The sequence below is a fragment of the Ambystoma mexicanum genome, chromosome 2p, assembly GCF_040938575.1.
Source record: "Ambystoma mexicanum isolate Mex_15411 chromosome 2p, UKY_AmexF1_1, whole genome shotgun sequence".
In the NCBI taxonomy this organism is placed as follows: Eukaryota; Metazoa; Chordata; class Amphibia; order Caudata; family Ambystomatidae; genus Ambystoma; species Ambystoma mexicanum.
The window spans coordinates 340,866,453-340,887,775 of NC_090923.1; the positions used below are offsets into that span (position 1 = coordinate 340,866,453).

General features: G+C 45.4%; 1 protein-coding gene across 2 annotated transcripts in view; it reads left to right on the forward strand.

Moving 5' to 3' along the window:
- The window catches only part of APPL1 (adaptor protein, phosphotyrosine interacting with PH domain and leucine zipper 1), an 820,938-nt gene that overhangs the window by 749,275 nt on the left and 50,340 nt on the right, over nucleotides 1–21,323 (forward strand). The window lies entirely within an intron of this gene.

The window sequence follows — 21,323 nt, forward strand, 5'->3', positions numbered from 1 at the left end:
TTGCAAACATTCACTGCTTGGTATTATGCCATTTTTGTCTGTCCCTCCCAAGATTCTGATCGAGACACAGGAAGAACTTGTCTTAAAAAGAAAGTTGTCTGACTTACCCATGGGCTCACTGTTTTCATGAGTACTGAAAAAAGGATGTCAAATGCATGCCTCAGCAAAATGTTCACTATGTGGTTCATATCAAGTCAAATCATTTTCAGTGATCAATTGGATCAAATAAAGCAGTTGCAGCTGAAACATTAATTTGATACTTTAGTGACCATGTTGGCAGGGCCATGTATCCTATCTGTCTTTGCCACATAATTCTGATCAATGAGCGAGACTGACTATACAGTGTTGTAATGTTTGTGGTTTTGTCTGGCATGTTGGTGTGATCGTTCTGCTGTTGTGTGTGAATAGTGTCTGGATACTCTGACCATTCGTATCAAGGAAAAGCCTGGGTGAGATGGCTGATGTAATAAACTCGATTATCTAGTGTTAGAAAATGTTATTTTTGCTGCTTTCATCCTGTACACTTAAATGGGACAGCCTACCTTTGTTCTAATGCCTGTATCCTGATCTGAATTTTTGGAGGTAGGTAAAACCCTCGGCTTTACTTGCCTTGCTTTTGCTCCCTTTTTATGAGGAGACTGATCAGACCCGAAGACGTTCAGTACTGGGAGATCTTGTCTCCCTTTGTGGAATTCTTGTTAGTTTTTAACTGCACACATCACCTTAATGAGAACGATGGTTTGATCACTTTGTGTTGGTATAGTATTTTCTTTTGTAACTTTGGTGTTACAGACACTGTGTTTTTTTCTTTTTGCTTGTGCACTTTTGCATTTTACTCCATAATGCAATTTAGAGTAGCATATACTCTGAAGTAGCAGTGCCATTGGATTTTCACCTGTCTTTTCGCCATTTATGCCTTGCCCTTCTTCCTGCCATCTCGGAATCTAGGAATTGCCATATATATATATAGAGAGAGAGACCGACCCCACCCCCCGACAACCCCTCTGATGTGGGGGCTGGGTCTGTCGGACCCAGTCCATATTCAAGCCAAAGTGGTCTGTTGCTGGGCAGATGTGTTGGCCAGAGGCTGTCCTTCATTAGGCAGTGCTTGACAGTTTTAATGGAGCAGATCCTTATCATTCGTGGCCTTGGGGGCGACTCCCAGCCAAATCTTGGATGAAAGGTTGACTCCTGCAGCCATTAGCCAGACAGATCATCGCTGGAGACAAGACTCCTACGAAGCGGCACAGCCTGATGATGACCCAAGGATGACTGTTGCAGCTGACCATCATTGCCTCCAGCCAGGTTCTGTGAAGCAATACTCCTTTATCCTGATTTCAAGAAAGACCCCGTCGGTGCTTCGACCTATGGACTAGCGCGTCCAGAACGACCAATCCTGGCCTGTGGACGCTGCCATGATCACCATTGTTACCATTAAAACCAAAAAATCCTCGAGGGCATGCACAACTGCGACCCAGAGACGAGGTGCAGAAACAGACATGGAAGCAAGGTAAGATACTCGGTCACTGTGCTGAATCATCAGTAATAGCAACAATGAGACAACGACTCAGCAATCCTCTTTATTATTGCAGGGAGGTTTCCCAGCATACATGTAACGGTTTAAGGCGAGGAAGACTAGCGTTCATAAAAGCTATGGTAATTATGTATGCACTTTCTGAGAGGATCTGGAGTGTTCCATTTAATTAGTGACACGGCAAAGGTAACTAGAAGCCCTGCAGCGAAAAGGGCTGCTGTCTGTTTTGCTGGAATTTACTGAGAGCACTCAGCTGTTGTGCCCGGACACGGATCGCTTTGCCAGGAATTTAAATACACGGAGAGAAAGAGACTTGCGTTCTCACCTTACGTGCCTGCACCTTTAATCCTGCTCCGGTCCCGCCCCCTGGAAGAAGGAGGAAGTGAACTGAAATAGGGGACCCAGCAGCCCTTGCGGCGATAAGGCCTGCCGCGAAAAGGGCTGCTGTCTGTTTTGCTGTTTGGCTGGTTGCTGGTTTGGGGTCACTGAGATACACCCAGACATAAAGATGGAGATTGTGGAGAACACAAGTAAATTTCTATTTATACAATTTCATGCGGCCACGAGGTGCTTTGAATATACTATGAACTACCAATAAAAAGAAGTAGGGGAGTGGCCGACTATTTCAAAATACAAAAAAATAATTTTCCTCTGCCCCCGCTGGATTTTTCTGTTGGTTATTCCACCTTGCCGACATTTTCTAGGGTTCAGCCGAGGGGCAGGCTGTCCCTTTTATTGTTCGTGAGAAGGACATCGCGTGACTTTGTCCTCTACTGACCTCGCTAATAGATTTTGAAATGCCCCGCGACAGGGACAAAGAGAAACAAAAAAACGCGTGTGTTTGCGGCCAAACTAGACCATATCGGAGATAGGACGGGAGACTGTTGGGGGCCTTGTCCTCTTTGATCCCGCCAGATAAAATTAATCTGATATTGTCCCATCTCGAGGTATTGAGAAATTCTAATGTCATTGAGATACAACCTGAGAAGCGGTCCATTGGTAGAAGAACAAAAGGACCAGGAGGGGGAGAGCTCTTAAAATCACAACGTTTCAACACAACAAGATAATACCATGCAAAAACTGCAAACGAGCATTCCCGCAGGTCAGACAGGGTTCACACATGTACAAATACACGACCCTGCACCCTTGTATCAGAATGGAAGAGAGGACTCGGGAAGCATAGCTTCCTCTTTGGTTTCAACGCTTAAACGAGGCAAGGACTATACCCTTACAACCTCGAACATCAAAGGGACCATAGACCAATACTTTAAGAGGAGAGGTCATAGAAGTCTGGTCGAGTGTGGAGAGGGCATACAAATACCCACACTCCGCAAAGCTAAACTTGCGGAAGAGATGGGAAATGCCACTCTTCAAATCGCAAGTCTAGACCTCTCAGAAGGCAGTAACTTGTCTGCGATTTCATCATACAATGCTCCAGATCTTGGTCCCCGCTGAATGCAACAGAAAATACTAGAAGAGAACCAGGTGATCACTTGGCTTTGAGCTCCCAATTAAACATACACAAACAGCTCCCTTCGGCAATACCTCCAACAGAAGAATTTATGGCTAGCGAGATTACCTTAACAGCTCTGAACTTTGTCCTAAATTCCTTGGTGGGGGTTTTTGAGGCAACAAAGGGAGACATCCAAGTACACACTGGAATTTTGTTAGAAATATCCAAAGACTTTGACTTGTTTGAGTCCTCAATAGTGGGCCTTACCAACGCCATAAACAGTGCAATTTTACCATCGACAACATCATGTGATGCTTTAGCATCACAGAAAACGGAGATAGCTGACATCAATACTATGGTCCGTAGTATAAGCTTAGAGGGAAAAGAAACCAAATCAATGTTACAAAATCTTATTCAGACCCATGAAAACGTTAAGGGGCAAGAGCAGTTCCCATCAGTCTAGCCCTTGAAAGAGCAATCTCCCTCCACTTGGGATGATACTCCATTATCTTTATCAGTGATGGAAGAGTTCTGCCGCTTAGCACAGTTGGCGGATGCTGTTCCACAAGATGAGGTGATCTGTATAGAGGAAGATCCTTCCCTAAAACCAAGTGATATGGAGGAGGACGGGAGCCCTGGGGAGGAAAGTGCAGGACAAACATCTCAAAGAAGGAGGAGGTTGAGGAAAAAGAAACAGAAAAATGCAAGACGTAAATCCCAACAGCCCTCCAAACAAGCAAAGAAAACCGAAAACATGAAGGCCAAAAAAACAAATAATACTGATACAAACAAGTTTATCAACAATTTAGCTAACCCATCAAAAAAACAAAACAAAGAGAAGACAGATAAAGGAGAGAAACCTTCCTCAGAAACGGAGATAGAGTCCCCCGATGCGCAGGTGTTGGGGAAGAACAAAAAAAAGAAAAGTGACAAACCGAGGTCTGACATTAAAAACGTGCCTAACAAAACAGTAGGAATACAAACAGAACAAGTAGGCAGTAAAAATCTGGAGAATCCGGCAGGTTCAGCGATGGGTACATTACCACCATTGATTGCAGGCACATCAATAAAGTGGGCCCCAATCTTCCTCCCTAGAGCCAAATCGGCTACAATAAATCTGCTCAGTCAGGAGCCCCTGCAAAAAAATAGCTCCGATATTGCTCCAAGGTCAAAAAAAGACCATAAAAACATCAGAAGCCCTGGAAAAAAGAGATGAGAAAATAAGTGGAAGCCCATTACCAATCTCGGCCCGAAGGGACCTCCTAACATTGTCGGCATCTGAAGAAGTGGTAGGGAGAATTCTCTCTTTAGGCTGAATTTCCTAACCTAGTGAGTCCCCCAGCAGCTTTGCTGGATTTCTGGAGTTTGTTTTTTTTCTCCTGCCAAGAGTGAGACTCTTTTTCTCCCACTCTTGGACATGATTTATGGTGTTCCTTTGACTGTTAATGTGTTTTATGGGCTATGGGGTCCTTTACTCCATAGGGTCTCATGTGTTTTTACGGTGTGTGTTACACAGCACCCTCCGTGCAGTAACACAGGGGTGTCATAGTGACACACCACCATAGACTCCATACCCTGGGACTGACTACTGTCTCCCAGGGCATGTAAAGTCACCATTGGCTTTACTAGTCCCAAATTATGAACAGAAACCAGTACAAACCATCATATTGTGGACGTAGTGGTCGGGGCAATTCGATTGCCCCGGGGTCTGTTAGTCGAGGGGGCACGTCTCCGTCCCCCCTGATCGAGTTTTGGCTGGTGGCAATGGAAACTACTTTTTGTATTCGACCGCAAATATTTCCCTATGGGATTTTCCCATTGTTTGAGGCTACCAACTTTAATTATTTAATTCTCATAGCCTCGAACATACCGCCGGTTTATTTATTTAATATTAATTCGCCGGTTGGTATTTTTTGCCAGGACTCGATTCTAAAATGGTGTTTGTGTTCTCTTCTGTGACTCCAACCCAAGTCGAGACCTTTGTTCCACTTTTTGGCGGGCTTCTCCACAGAAGCCTCCAAAAGTGGTGCCACTCTGTCTGGGTACCACAGGGGGTGTGGGAGGGGGTTTAGGCACCCTGGACTGAGATACCTTGGTAACTCAAGTCACACTCTTGTGTGATTGGCCCAAATGGTGAGCCGGCCAGCTCAACACTTAGCATGTTTGATTGACAGCTAGGCTGAGTGAATGGGGGTATGCTGCATAAAAGCAGGGCTTTGGGGACTGGAACTTCAGAAGTCGGGCACAACCAGTTTACCTTCTTTCTTCGCACCCCAGACCGGTTTGTGGTTGAACTGCCCATGCCAAGCACCCCGGCAGCCGGATAGCCACTCACCACTGAACCGCGAATCAACGGACCGCTCCTTGTACCCGAGAAACTCCGTGGCTGGTTTCTTCCCTGGCAGTGCAACGGACTCCTGTCTTCCTCCCCGATGAGATCCTCTCTTCCCCCGGACGAAGCACCGACTTGCATCCGCTGCCAGGAACAACTGCCCCGCTGGAGTGTTCTCACCACTTTAAGGTACCGTGTCCGCCAGGCCTCCCTTTCTAAAGATTGCTACAAGGTAGTAATAACCCCTTAACCTTCTGGACTAGGCTGGCCGCCTTGACCCTCTAACTGGTCCCTTTCTTTGGTCCAACTCCTTTTTGAACCGTTACAAGACTTTCATGCACTGCAACCGTGTGACCTTGGACACATTTCGTTTGGATCCTCTTGAGCGGATCCGGCCTACCGACTCTGAATTCCTCGTGTTACTTGTCCTTCCTCCCTTGTTGTGTTCGTAAGAAAGTGTTGGGATCTGTTTCAATTTATTCTCTGTTTTTTTTCTCTCCCTTTTAAAACAAATTATTAGAGTGCCATCTGCGTTAAGCGCTCACCGCTGTCTGAAAATAAATGGGGCTTTACTTAAAACTTGTCTAATATTCTTTTAAGGGAGTGTATATCTTTTAGTGACCGTGTTTTTGAATTGCTTACTATTAGTGCCTGTGTGTTTTTCTAGATGTGGTTTTAAATAAATAATTATATCTCTTTTACACCAAGCCCTGGTCAGTGTTTACTTGTTCTATTGTGTTCTCTTGACCTATTGTGAATACTCTGTATACTGCCTAACTCTTCTTGAGGGAAGTCTGACTGCTCAGCCACAGATATCAAGTGAATCTGTGTGGTACAGACTGCTACCAAGTGGGTTTACTGCCAAACACCTGTAGTCCTAAATCTTTTGCAGTGGTCCCAGAGGGAACTGCACAGGTTTCTGCCTAACAAGAAGATGCAACAAACAACACTCTTGTAGAGCAATCAAACCATAAAGATACTGGATATCGAAAAGAAGGGGGAGCAAAACAAAAAGGATGAAAGAGAATCACCATTCGGAAAAACTAATCCTTTCGCAGCCCCGCGACTTTGGTTCCATGGCCATAAGACAAAATGAACTGCAAATACTTGAATAGAGGGTCACTCTTGATGCTCTTTAAAAAGATACCAGATTTATACCTATTTTCATCAAACGATATTGAATGTCAGATTCCCCGAGCGACAGTTGACCCATTTAGTGGAAGTGGCGTTTACATCTAAGATAGGGGCAAGGGCAGTGCTGGAAGTGGCAGGACTTTTACAGAAACAAGGTCTAACCACATACGAAGCTATGCCATTAGATATCAGGGTTGGGGAAAGAAGGGAGGAGGGAGTAAATGAAGGGGTGATAACAAAAAATAACCAAGTAAAGGGAACGCCAGCTGCTGTTCAAGACAAAGTTGAGGGGGATAAGCTGGCAATGTGGGTGCTATTACCAGAGATCATTACACAGGTATGCCAGAAACTGGGCGTGGGCGAGACATGTCTTTAGTTGGGAGAGCATGAGAGTGGTAAGTTAGAACATGCGGGGCTCCAGTTCTTTTAGGAACCTCAATATGGGATCAGAGGTCTTTGGCAAGCATGACATGATTATCCTACAGGAGACATGGTTAGTCAATCCGCCAGAGCTAGAGGGCTTCATAATGACCACACAACCAGCAATGACAACTGGAAAAGGAAGGCCAAAGGGAGGTTGACTACTTGCTTGCAATGCCTCCCTCTTTGAAGAAGTGACAGTAATTTCGGATGAACAAGAGGGGATTTTTGGCAGTAAAATGTGTGGTACTAACATCTGAAGGGACTAAACAAATAGCAGTAGTACATTTATACTGGAACCCTGCGTGTTCAAATCTTGCTGTTTTTTTGGATGCCTTGTCTAGCGCGTTGACTGAAATAAAACTGACCTACCCCGATGCATATGTTTTGGTGGCAGGGGACTTAAATTCTCAATTCGTGGAAAGTGGTAAAGGGAGAGGAGCACCCAAACACATGGTCATTCCCTCGAATGGGAACGTTTGAAGAAGAGGGACATTCCCCCGGCAAGTACATGGTCCCAGGGAGCATCAGAATCCATTTTGGATTATATGTTCATGTCTCCAAGCATGTTTAATCAATGTGAAAACATTGGAGTAAGAGAAGGAGGCACAAGTGATCACAGACGGCTAGAAATGTCAGTTAAATGGCAAAATGTAAAGAACATAAAGAGACAGGCAGAGTGCATAGTAGTTAACAATCAAAAAAATCAGCTAGTTAAATACAATAGGGAAGGAGAGAAATTGAATATAGCCCTGGACAAGTGTAAATATGAGTTAAGTGTTAGAGAACTTAAAGATATGTATCTTATATATTTTGTGGTCAGTTGAGGCTCCCTGATTTGTGGAAGGCCAAATGAGAAAAGCCCATAAACATACATTTGACAAACACACATGGGAGAAGAAACGTGAGATGCGGTGGTCGATAAGTGCTATCAGAAGGGAGGAATTTGTTAAATCTATCAGAGAGGCAAAAATACAATCCATCAAAAATAAATACAAACAATGGTCGAAACAACGACGAATGTCCCGTGCCCAGGAAGACGGGGAAATGATGCTCAAGGCGGTTCTAAATAAGTACTCACAGAACTTTTGGTCCTTAATCAGCAATCTATTGACCAAGCCGAAGCCTTGTCAAACATGGTCACCGAATTAGAGTGGGTAAACTTCCTCTCGAAGAAATATGCCAAGTCGAAGGGGGAGCCACTTTTCTCCACCTCTGGTGGCCAGTGGACTCTGGACATAACGGAAGAGGATATTTATGCCCTAATAATGAAATCTTCGGCTTCAAGGGCTGCAGGCCCTAGTGGCTTAACATACCAAGTCCTGAAGGGAAATCCTAAAAGGTGGGCTAGTCTCTTGAATACATTGTTTCATGGAATATTAGGGCTTAAAAAGATCCCATCATCTTGGAAATCGGGAATTATCGTCCCAATATTTAAAAAGGGGGACCGAAGAGACCCTCTAAATTATAGACCAATTACCCTCCTCGATGTGGAAAGTAAGTTGTTTGCCAGCCTAGTGCTGAGAGATTTGGAATGTTGGGCTGAGTCAAACAGCATCCTTCCAAAACAGCAGACAGGTTTTCGGAAGGGACACTCCACATCTCTTAATGGCATAGTACTTTCCACCCTCTGTAACAGCAAGGAAGTGGGGAAAACCTCACGACTATATGGCGCATTCATTGATCTATCAGGCGCCTTCGATCTGGTGAATCGGGATGGACTATGGTCCAAACTGAAAGATAGGGGCGCTCCGGCCCCACTCATTGACATATTAGTCTCCCTGCACGAAGGAAATATGGTGCAAGTAGAGTTAAATTTAGATGGGTTTTTATCAACACACATCCCAGTGAATAGGGGGGGGTGAGACAGGGGTGTATGGTTGCTCCCTTCCTGTTTAATTTCTATTTAGCCGATTTTGGACAGGAGGTCGAGACCGCAGCATTGGGCAGTGCCAAGATACGCACAAATTCAATAAAGTGGCTCATCTACGCGGATGACATCATCCTCCTGGACAAGACACCAGTGGGCCTTCAGAGGCTGCTAAACGCTTTGGATCAATATATGAAAGATAACGATCTTAAGGTAAATCCAGAAAAATCCAAAATCGTGATTTTTGGAAAGAAAGGTGGTAGAGGAGGTAAGCATTGCTGGACAGTGGGGGGCAAACGAATACCAGTGATTGAGGAGGTCATCTACTTGGGCTATACTCTGTATGCTATACCAAGAGCCTGTCTTTTATGGACAGAGATGTTGCAAAAATGCACCCAATTGACGGCACATCTGCAGAAAATGATTAAGCAATACTGCAAGTTTTCTCTCCTACCAGCTATCCGATTCTATCGAGCAAAGATCATTCCAGTACTCTTATATGGCTTAGAGGCAAAACCATTGGCTTGGACTATGGATTGGCAGATAATAGAGGGCATGATTTGGAAAAAAGCCCTATGCCTGCCAAATAGTTTACCAATGGCCAGCCTGCGATTCGAGTTGGGCCTCTCCTCACTTGGGGTGCAGGCCGACTGGAAACTCCTGTCTCTCTTTAACCTGATAATAAGGCGTAACACACTATATGAAGACCTATAAGTCCACCTGAGCCGTGCTTCTGTGGGGGTACTGTACGACTTAAAAAGAGTATCCCAAGAAATTCTTATCAGATGTAACAGTGACATAGACACACTAACCACAAACCCCATGAAGACCAAGAGGGAGCTACTATTATTAGATTGGATAAAGACAATTGATCACACACGATCCTCTATTGTGGCACCCTCGCTTTCTCCAACGGACAAGAGACTCGGTTTCTTAGTAAACTATTTGATGAAATTCCCAGATACAAAAGGGAGGCAAAATTTCCTCAGAGTTCGCTTGGAATTGGTTCGTACAGGATTGGTCCTTGCTCGTTGGGGTTGGGGAGAAAGGAGTAGACACTTATGTCCACAATGTCAAGCCCCAAAAGACCAGTCATTGGAGCACTTATTAAGATTCTGTGAAGGCACATGGGATGTGCGAAAGAAATATTTGGGACACTTTGTTAGCTCAAGATACTGGTTGTCATCGGAGGACTTTTGGGTGAGAATGACTTCAGGCCATGAAACGGCTTTGACTATAAATGTGGTTAGAGTCCTACAACAGATATGTCTCATTTGAATCCACAAATGTTTATTTATTCTTTTATATAGAGACAGCTGGAGACAAGAAAGCGGGAAATATGTTTCATTTTATTTCTGTTTTAAATATGAGATGTAAAACTGTAAATCTATTTCTTAAAAGTTTGTTTTTTGTACCTGTGAAAAAAAAACACGTTTGGTTTATAACACAATTAAAAAAAAAAATAGGTGCATTGTGTTTTTCTTTCTACCTTTTCGCTTCACAATAAACTGAAACATCCATCACAATGCGTTTGAAATACGAATGGCGGTATGTATTCATGACATGATTTTGAATGTGGATATGTATATATTTTTATGTTGATTGGAAATGTAATGATGTTAATTTTGAAAAACAAAGCCCTGAAGATTGCTATGCACCGAAATGCATTGGCAGTAGCTTATACACAAAGGAATGGGAATCTTTGTTCGCCTTGAAAATATTATGTGAGTAAAACACAGTTTACTTGTAAAAAATTTTGAGATGTTTTTGGGAATTCATTTGCAGTTTTGGAAACCTTTTTGAACAAATGAATGAGAAAACGTTTGAATGAAAGCCCAACATTTTTTCTAACTTAAAGAAAAGAATTTAGCTCCAACAAGGAGCAAGGAGTGAGCACTGGGTTTTACGGGGTGGATTCCACCCTGTTTTTCGGCTTGACAAGATTGTATATAGCCCTGGTGTCATTGGGCTATTTTCAACCCGGGAGCTCCATATGTAAACATCAGTTTATAAAAGTAATATATTTGAGATAATTGGTGTAAATGCAAATTGCATAACAGAACTAACAGTGGTGCCCACCTCTTCTCCATAAAACAACCTGTCCCCACCCCTGCTCAAGGATCTATCCCTGCAGAGCCTTTAGAAGTGTCCCTGGACCACCCAGTGGACTGGCCATCACCTTTTTTGGGGCACTTGCTCTGTTCTCCGTTCCATGTTAATCCTTGGAACTCTGCAACTCACCAACTTGTGGAGCAAGACGCCTGTCTTGAGTTTCAGCCACCCTGAATGAAGAGAAGCCGTGCAGCGCCTGCTCCTTCGTTCTCCATGAGGATCACCTGACTCCCCTGATCGTGTTGATGCTCTCTTCAAACTGACTTCTTTGTGTCCCAGAGGTCTCCTGAAGTTGCCTGCTCCATGGATGTTTCACCCTGTTGTGCCAAGGATGTCCTCCACCATCTTCGTCAGAGTCTTGAACCTCTGACTAGGTGGACTCAATCCTGACACGAAAGTGGCCTCTGTGCCTCCAGCCCCTGGACCACGCTCAACCGTACAAAGCCTAGATGTAAATGGGCCGAGCATATTCAGAATCCCTCTAAGAGTTTGCTGAAAAAAAGTAAAGGAAGGGGGGGATGAGTTTGCATACCTATTCCTTACCTGCCATCATAGATTTATATGGGCGTACATTACCAACACTTTCTCTCCCTTCCCTGGCTAAGTTTGGCGGTGGTCTGTTCATGGAATCCTTCCCCCCTGGGCTTCCCTTCTAGTTGTGGGATTTGGAGAGTAACCTTTAAGAACTTTACCTACCTTTTTATTTTCTAATTCTGGACCATTTACCTGCAAACGTTGGCAATTTTTGTTTGCAAATCACATGGTTAAACCCTCCTGCAAAGTGAAGTTTGTTCAACTGGAGACTTCTGGGCACTAGACCCTGTTTCCTAGCAAGGCTCAACTTAAGAACAAGAGACCTAATTCTAAGTTCTCTTGTAGGTGTTCTAACTGTTTTCTTAAATTGTACTTCACTCTCTCCAACTGGTTTTAATTTACTGTTTGTTTCTTCATTTGCTTTACCATACTCAGTTACTTAATGTTGCTCATAACATTGCTTAACTATTGCAGAACTGTTTTGAAGCTAAAGTATTGGTGTGCTCTTAGCACAGTGGTCTTCAAACTTTTTTTGCCTGGGCCCCCCCTGAGCAAAGTTCGGGCAGGCCGAGCCCCATCCCAAAAGTGCCAGATGGACAGTATGTAGAAATCGCTATGAACTTTTGCGTGCCGTCACCGCACCCTAAGTATCTAAGTTTCTGGCGCCCGGTTACCCCAGGGTTTGGCGCGCGGTACAAATAAACAACTAAACTAAACCCTACTCCCAGTACAGACCCTGGGCACTCCCCACCCTACTCCCACCACTATTCCAGTGCTGCCACCCATCCTGCTCCCAACACAGTCCCATAACACAAGCATACACACATCCATACACATTTAAATAAAAAATAAATCGCCATAAACGTACCTTCTGCAGGGGCCTACGCGTGGTTGCTAAAATGCCCTGCTCCAGGTTGCTCTGCCCATATGTGCGAGGAGGCGCAGGAGCACCCCGTCGCACATACATACATACATGCATGCAGGGCCCCAGCCAGCATTTCCAATGAGCTATGCAATGCTGGTGAAGCAAAACACGCCCAGCGTTGCATGGCTCAGTGATCATGCGTGGCTGGAGAAATGAACTGTCAAAGGCAAACAGTGTTTCCCTTTGACAGTTCAGCCAGCCCAGGAGCACTCCCTCAGCTGGAAAAAGCAGCTGAGGGAGTGCTCAGTGTTTCACTGGGCTGGCTCCTCGGCTCCTCCATAATGGGTGAGGTGGCCAGTGGGTGGACGCCCCCTCACCCATTATGGATGAGCCGGCAGGCTTGGACTGGCCTATAGGGAAATAGGGCGATGACCGTACCAAAAATGCGAAATGCTAGTGTAGGCCAGTCAAAATGGGCCACTTCTTTGGCCAATGTGGGCCAGTTTGAGGAGTTACTTCACTATGCAGCTAGTAGTTTTGACCATTGTTGCTGAATAAATATTCTTTAAATATCACAATTTGTTTACATTTGAACAAAAAACAACCCTTTGGGTACTATTCAAACAGTGTGTGACTAAAGGACTGAATATCCATTTGCAACTGCCGGACATTTTTTTTCATTGGTGCCTAAGACCTTTTTATGGTCCAGTCTGACCATGTGAGCTGCCCCATCCCATTTCCTCCAATCTAAACAAAAAAAAAAGTTTTTTGTTTACTTTTTTTTTTTTACATTTCATGCTGGACTCTGGCGCCCCCCCTGGGATGCGGCCGCGCCCCACAGTTTGAAGACCTCTGTCTTAGCAGTACCCCTCCTCCCCCCATTGTGAATGTATATATGTGTATGGTAGTAGTTGTGTGACAGTACGTCAGTGATGTTTCCTTTGCTTAGTGTATTCTGTGACGATTCACAGGATCGCATCACTTCTCCCCAGAGGCTAGAACCCTCACAGGGAAAGACTCCCCTTCTTGGGGATAGGGACTCCTGTTCCGTCCAGGTACTCCCTAGAACCTCTCCCGAGGAGATAACCAGAACATAAAAGAACCAAAACCAGTCACTATTTGCAACTGCAATATCATCAATAAACAACCTTCAACTACCACTCATACTGTGAAGAAGAAGATTAAGAGAACCATGAAGAGTAATCTGTGATTTGAAGCCAACTACAATGAGAGGAAGGTGATAAAACGAGGCGTAACGAATATGCCCTGGAAAGAATCAAATGACTGTGTATATGCTGGGGAAGGCCCAACTATTACCCCCCATAAAAAACCCCCATAAAAACCAAGAAAGGACCAACGAAACATGTTCTCGTCTTCAGAGCCTGGGAAGTTTGAATCGAGGTGGAGAAAGCAGCAGAAAGACGCAGTACGGTCTGTTGTCGGACAGATGCCCAAAACTGGAGCAGAAAGAAGCACCAAAGAGAATGGAGATCGACTTGGTTGCTGGAAGAAGACCTGGAGTCAGTAATGTGTCCCAGAGAGGGGTAGATTGTGTGGTGCTCTAAATGCAGAGACCATACCAGGACGTGCTCTGCGGATCCACAAGCTAAAGGAGGAAGGAACGGAAACCCACTCAGGTTGTGTCAGCCGGACAAACCCACGAGAAGAACCAGTGACTCCAGACCGCTACACAAGAATCATCCCTGTATACCAGAAGGGCTTTTGTGGAACTTACAGACGAGGGGAGGACCCCAGGCATCCCAAAAGTTGGGAAACAGACATTGCTAGACTTTGTGAAAAGGAAAATTCAAAGTCTATGGTCATCAGGGTTCGGACTGGCAAAAGAAATAGGCCCGGTCACCCAAATAAAAGGGGGCCACCCCTCGCCTCAAAATAGTGGCCCACCCCTCGCCGCATGGCCGTTGACCTATGATGACATCCCCATAAGTGATATCATTTGACCCCACCCCAAAGTGAGGAAGTGATGAAACACAACCTTTCACCCCTTGACAAAAACAGTTAGTGGCATCAAATATCATTGTTCCTAATTACACTAAATTACTGTGAATCCAAGCAGATTTCCAAGGCCAAATGATGTTATTGTATAGCGCTTAAGCTCTTTTTTTTTTTTATAGACCAAATATGCATACAATATCACCTAACCTGTGTTGGTACTCATTTATCGACCTAAGAAGGAGGAAAGGCTTTTTGAAATAAAAAATGAAAAATAAATTGAAAAAAAATCCATTTTTTTCAATTTTCTTTTTCTTCCAAACCGGTCCAGGCATGGCCAGAAACCGGCCCCAACTCTCCAGGGATGATTTCCGCCCGGCCACGGGCCGAAGCGCAGAGGGGCCAATCCGACCCTGGTGGTCATCGAAACAAAGATCTGGACCCACAGTAGAAAAGGGGAAGCCCCGGAGGTACAAGAGCCCCTTTGAAGAACTAGGAAGTTATTCAGAATATTGTTAGACGCCATCCCAGGAAAGACTGGTTGAGGCTATGGAAGCCTGTCCAGGACAAGGGAGTCATTCCCCTGGACCCCTTTTTCTTTTGAGCCTTTTTGAATAATGGTAGGGACAACACATGGTAGTTTGGGACAGAGGACAGACAATTACTTTGGACAATCTTACTGACAAGCACCCTAATTAGTTGTGTGTTATGTAGAACAAACACCATACTATATGTGATAGATAGGCTTTCTTATTATTTATAGAAATCTACTTGTGAAAATGCCATCAGTTACTATGTCTGCTTCTTCTGACCTACCACAATTGAGAGGGCTGAAAAATAATTGTATATTTTTGTACAACTTTGGCCTATAATACATCTTCTACCTAAGTTGAATTATTGGAGTGATCTCGGTGTGTCTTATTGTAGCCCTAGACCACACTCACACCCTCCGGTGTCTAAGCCTTACTGCTCAGCTAGCCTACCTTTTATTGAGTTTGGGTGGACATCAGATCTTCTCTCTGTTCGCTATAATAGAGTGGCCTCTCAGAATCGAGCCCCAGGGTTGTTTGCTAAAAGCCATCTCGACGCCTGGCGTGGCCAAATATGACTGCAAATGTTCCCATACACTGTACTCATGATATTGTGCTGCATAACCTCCTATGTTATTCTCCCATACCTCCAAGACTTTGTGTTTGAATTTGTGTGTTCTGTTGTCACCTTAAGGATGGCGTGGAATCTGTTCCACTACTTAAAATTGAATTGCTGTACTATCTGGTTGGCCGTTTTGAAGTCGAAATTGTGGAAGTAACAATAGACCTACTCCAACAGATGTACAGGGGGTTTATCAGGTCAATCGCTATTGTAAGGTTTCTGTTCGATAGCCAGTTTGTTAGAACCTAATATTCGGACTCTTGGCAACCACCCATTGGCACCAACACTGATTGGGCTGCTTGGGGAGCATGTCAGAGTAAATTAATTCAGGGAAAATGTAAATGTCTTTCATCAAAACCGTAGTATGAAACTATTAATCTGAGTGCACGATTCCGATTAGAGAAGTGAGGCTAATCGCAATTGGCAGAAGATTGCAGTGTTCATCCAATTTTCCTAGTATCGGCATGCCCATGGCTAGTTCCGGTCTTTTGCTTCATGGTGAAGTCCATTCTTTGCAGGCTGATGGATCACCTGCAATGTTTTTCCCTAATGTGCAACACATATGGGATGCTCGATTGTGTTATGCCTACCTGCTGGAAGCATGCAACCCACAAACCTTGAACTTTGGTTGGGAATGCTTCAGGGTTCCGATTCCACAGCCAGCTGCTTTTTCCTCATTTACTCAATGCGAAAAAAGAATGTGATAGAAGCAGCCATCTGATCTCACAGAAGTGATTCTCCCTCTGCTTCTTTGTCATCATGAAGAAAGGCTGGCTGAGCTGGAGGTTGTGGTCCATTCCATACCTTTCAAAATTCGTCAAGTACTGTGGAAACGTTCAGGATGGTAATGAAAATGCGCAGAGGCATGTACCCTTCAGTGGAGGGACTGTTTGCACTAGATCTGCAAAATTCTTATATGCATATACCTATATGTGGCCACCTCGGTACGACGTCCTTTCATCGTTGGATGTTTTTTCGTGGGGTTTTTTACCGCGATTTTTTCACTGAAAAAACTCAAAGAATTTTTGTGGGGGGTTAAAAAAAATTATATAAATTGGGTGTGGGTGTATGGGAATATAAAAAAAAATTAAAGGGGATGGGGGTTTTGGGCGGGTACCCGCCCCCAAAAAAAATTAGATTAATTTTTTCGAACATAAATCCGCAGTAAAAAAACCCACGAAAAAACATCCTGCAATGAAATGACATGGAACCGCCACCTCATGGCCAGTACCCCAGGTTTGCCATGGCAAGCTACTCTTTCTTGCACATTGTATTCCCCTTTGGTGTCATCTTTGTACCATGGAATTGGTTACTATTGCAAGACAATGCGACTCTACCATTATGGCATGCACCTGGGAAACTGGCACAGGGGGGTGATCACGATCCTGATGACCCACCCATTCTTCGCTCAGTTCATTTTACGCTCTGTGCACCAAAGGTTTCCGCCCTCGCTTTGAACCATAATTTATTCCGCCCTGTACCACGTATTACAAAGTGTGTTATAATGAAATAAGATGAAATGGCTGTGTTCTTTCAGGTCTTTTATGGCAACCTTGTTTATGGTTGGTGATCTGAGGTCACCTACTATCGAGGAATTCAGGAGTCTTGGACTGGGTCAGTTATGGGTGTCATAACTCATATTGCGTTGGGTTGGAGATCTGCTTTTGGCCTGGCTGTGATTAATGTGCACAGTGAGTTGCCTGATGCTGTCTCGCAGCCTTGCTGGGCGCATTCCTTTTCGGGATAACAAGTAATTGCACCAGTTAAGGCATAAGGGGACGTTTCTATGGGAATTGGCAGTGTGGGTCCTTGTACCATGAGTGCTTGGGCCTCTTCAGGTTTTTTCATTGGGCCTGTGTTAACTGCGCGGCCATGCAGGACTGAATGTATCTACCAAAACTAAACAAATTGTGTCTCTTTCTATGTGTATATACATCTTTATTTCATGCAATATGGTGTTTGTGCGGGGTTTCTTAGCACGGCCCTCTCCCCCCTTGTACATCGCACATCTACATCTATATATGGGACTTGCCTCACTCTAAAGCACCTAGCATTGTGGGAAAGGTTCAGATCTCATATATTAAGCTTGTGGAATCTGCTTAGATCATATGCTGTGCATAGGCCGGCATCTAGTCGAAGCTGCAGAGTATTAGTTTGCTTTTCGAAAAAGGGGCGTCGAACCAGGGCGTGTCAGTAATACTATCCCTAGTGTGACATCCCCTGTACACATGATCCCTCACGCGTGTAGGACCCTCAGATTGTTTTTTTCCGCCATACTAGTCGGATGCATGTTGCGGAGTTCCCTCTGCTTTAGCCGTTTATAGGCAGCTAGAGTCCATGGAAGTGGAGGGGACATTCAGTGATGGCAGCAATGCTGCTGAATCAGACAGTGAGGACAGAGGGGTGACTTTGGACACCCATGCGCAGGCTCCCGACCCGAAGGACTGGCCGGCGGCCACGTTGTAGGGACAACACCCGGCGGCAAGAGCGCTACACTTACTACCTCCACTAAGCACATCAGCCCCGGCCGCAACTCGATGCGCATGTCGAGCGATTGGCAACGGAAGACACCAAGAGAGCGGTCCAGTAAATCTGTGTCCTCTGGGCGTTCGCCTCATGACAGAGGCCAACCGTCTTCGGTTGACAAGGGTGTTGCACTATCAATAGTCCCGAGGCCCGATCGTCTGATGACGATTCCGCCCTCTATCCTACACAGCCAAGATGCGTAGCGACTACACCTGAGATTCAACCTCCTTCCTCGAATACCACATCCGAATCTCGACGCGAGGCGTCAAATCCCTTGGAAGCCCCTAAAAAAACAGGAAAACACTCCTCTGGTCATGGGAAGGGGGATAAACAACTTAAAAGGTCATCTTCAGAACACCATGTTCATAAGGAGAAGTAGAAAGACCCTAAATCTATAGGGAAGTCCAAGGTATCAGATCCTACCACTAAAGTTAAACTCATTCCTCCCACTGCTCATGATATGGGCACTGATGAGGAACCAGAACATGTTGTGATTCCTAGCTCTAAAGACTGGTCCTCAGCTTATATTGATAGGGTAATGAGAAGGATGTCTTTCATGGCTGACTTCTATGAAAAGGACCCTAATTATTTTCAGAGTTACTCCAACCCCCCTGCTACCTCTGCCCCCTCTGGGTCTAAGGCAATACCTAGTTCCTCTCAGCCACCTGCTAAGAAACTCGGTTCTGTCGCTCCAACTCAAGGCTTGGTCACATACTCCTTTAGGGTCGATGCTTACCACCCTGATTCATATTGTGATGATCCAGAACCACAGTTAGTGGATGACCAGAAAGGGGTCTCTTCTTATGGGGATGAAGAGGACCAGGAGGAGGAGAAAGATGAGGCTGAAGCCTACAATCTTGACTCCCTGATCCCTAAAGACCCCCGGTACATGACTCGCCTGTTGATGATCAACCTCTCCTCCATGAGGTACTGGCTAAGGCAGCTGCCCATTTTCATATCAACACACAAGGGGTCCAAGAAGACATGGATTTCGCTGTACAGATCCCACGAGACAAGAGAGCCATTAGCCAGGCTACCCCCTCTGTTAAAATCCATTCAGCGTAGGATTGATCCTTAGCTAGTAACTCCTAATCTCACTCGAGCGGTTAACCCGCGAGTGGAGAATCTGTTCCGGGCCGCACCCTCCGATCCCCTGTACATTAGGGGCCAATTAAAACTGGATTCCCTGGTAGTAACAACCACCAGAAAAAGGGCAGGTACACCGCTTGCTTCTTCGGAAGCACCTCCTAATAAGGAGAGTAAGAGACTGTACGCTTTGGGTAGAAAGGTTGCCTCCACGTCTGCCTATCAAGCACAGATCGCCAACAGTGCCACCCTTTTGGCAAGCTACAATTGCCATCAGTGGGAAGAGGTATCCGCTTTGTTATCCTCCGCACCCAAACCCTTAGTCAGCTGGCTCAAATAGCAGCAGGTGGAAGATCTGTATCAGGCTGCATGCTAAAGACAAAGTTTGATGCAGCAGATAATGCTGGGTTAATCGCTGAAAGCACTATGATTAAGCGTCATGCTTGGCTGAGGCAGTCAGGGTTCAAACCTGAAATCCAAGCTACCCTTATAGATATGCCCGTAGAGCCGAACGTTCTATTCGGCAAAGCAGTGGGGGAAGCTTTAAAGACGGCAAAGGATGAGTACGAGACCCTAAAATCTCTTGGTCAACTCGCCAACAAACCCTGTGGACAGAGGGGAAACTATAATTTTTCGTCGCTTTCGGGGCCAAGGTTCCCAAAGGCGTTCAAACTATTACCAGAATCAGGGAACCTCATGGGGTAACAATCACTCCCAATCCTCACAGGGCTCCCCCAGAGGGCGGCGCAGGGGACGCACTAGGGGTAGAGGCAGCCCCGCCATAGGTGGTACGCCACCCAACAAACAGTGACGTTCCGCTTCAGGTCCCCTCCCATGCATCCGCAGTAGGGGGTGCATTTCCACCTTCACCCACGCATGGGAAGGGATCACTTCGGACAGATGGGTGCTGTCTACAGTTTCCGGAGGATACTGCATAGAGTTGCTAGGATGCCCCCACGACCTTCCTGCGCAACAGAAAATACTTGCTGGAACACCAGAAGATCCTCCTCGAGGAGATGGCCGTTCTGCTAGCAAAGGACGCCATAGAAGTCGTCCCAGTCAACCAGGTAAACAGGTATTTATTCAACCTACTTCCTTGTGCCAAAAAAAGATCTGACAATGCGCCCAGTATTAGATTTGCGACCTGCAAACAAGTATGTCAAGCCACAAAAATTCTGCATGACTACACTACAAGAAGTAATCCCTCTACTAAAAAAGGGGCATTACATGGCAACATTGGATATGAAAGATGGCTATTTTCATGTTTCAGTGTTCCCAGCGCATAGAAGATTCTTGCGTTTCAAGATAGACAACCAGCACTACCAATTCAAGGTGCTGCCCTTCGGAATAACTTCGGCTCGAAGGGTATTCACCAAGGTACTGGCGGTGGTGGCGGCGCACCTACGCAGGGAGGCAATTCCAGTGTACCCTTATCTGGACGACTGGCTCATTACAGGGGAGACCCCCTAATTTGCAGACTAAACATCCAAAGAACAATCAACCTCCTCTTCCAATTGGGCTTTTCAATCTACGAGAAAAAGTCAAGCCTGGCGCCAAACACCTCAAAACAGTTCTTAGGAGCTGTCCTAGATACCCAAGAGAGGTTGGCCTTCCCATCAGAGGAAAGAATTCTAAATTTGTTGCTGCAAATTCCTCAATATCAGTCTGGTCTCAAAATAAGGGTGTGCAAAGCTATGCGTTTGCTAGGCATCATGGCATCTTGCATTTACCTGGTTCCCCACGAGCGCCAGCGCATGCGACCCATTCAGGAATGGTTGGCGAAACAGTGGTCTCAAGCAAGTGGTCAGTGGGACGATCTAGTGGTCGTTTCACCAACACTAGTACAGAGTCTTCGTTGGTGGACAAGAAAAAATCTAACAAGGGGGAAACCCTTCTACGATCCAGAGGTACAGGCCGTAGTCGCAACAGACGCCTCTCTGGAAGGTTGGGGAGCTCACTACCTTCACCACACAGCTCAGGGTCTCGGGTCTCAAACAGTGGCTCAGAACCACATCAATCTGCTAGAACTCTGGCAGTCTTCAGAGCACTTTGGGCATTCAAACCCCTCCTATCCAACCAGTCAGTGCAGATCCTAACAGACAGCACAACTGCAATGTTTTACTTAAACAAACAAGGGGCAACTCGTTTTCCCAATCTGTCCAAGCTTGCCCAGAAAACTTGGAAATGGGCACTCAAACTGAAGATTTACCTGTCATCCCAACATGTTCCAGGGGAACTCAACTAGCTAGCAGATGCTCTGAGCAGTGATTCCCCTCCCAGAGGAACATGAGTGGCGACTACACAAAGAGGTCGTTGGAGACCTCTTCTTTCAGTGGGGTTTCCCCACTATAG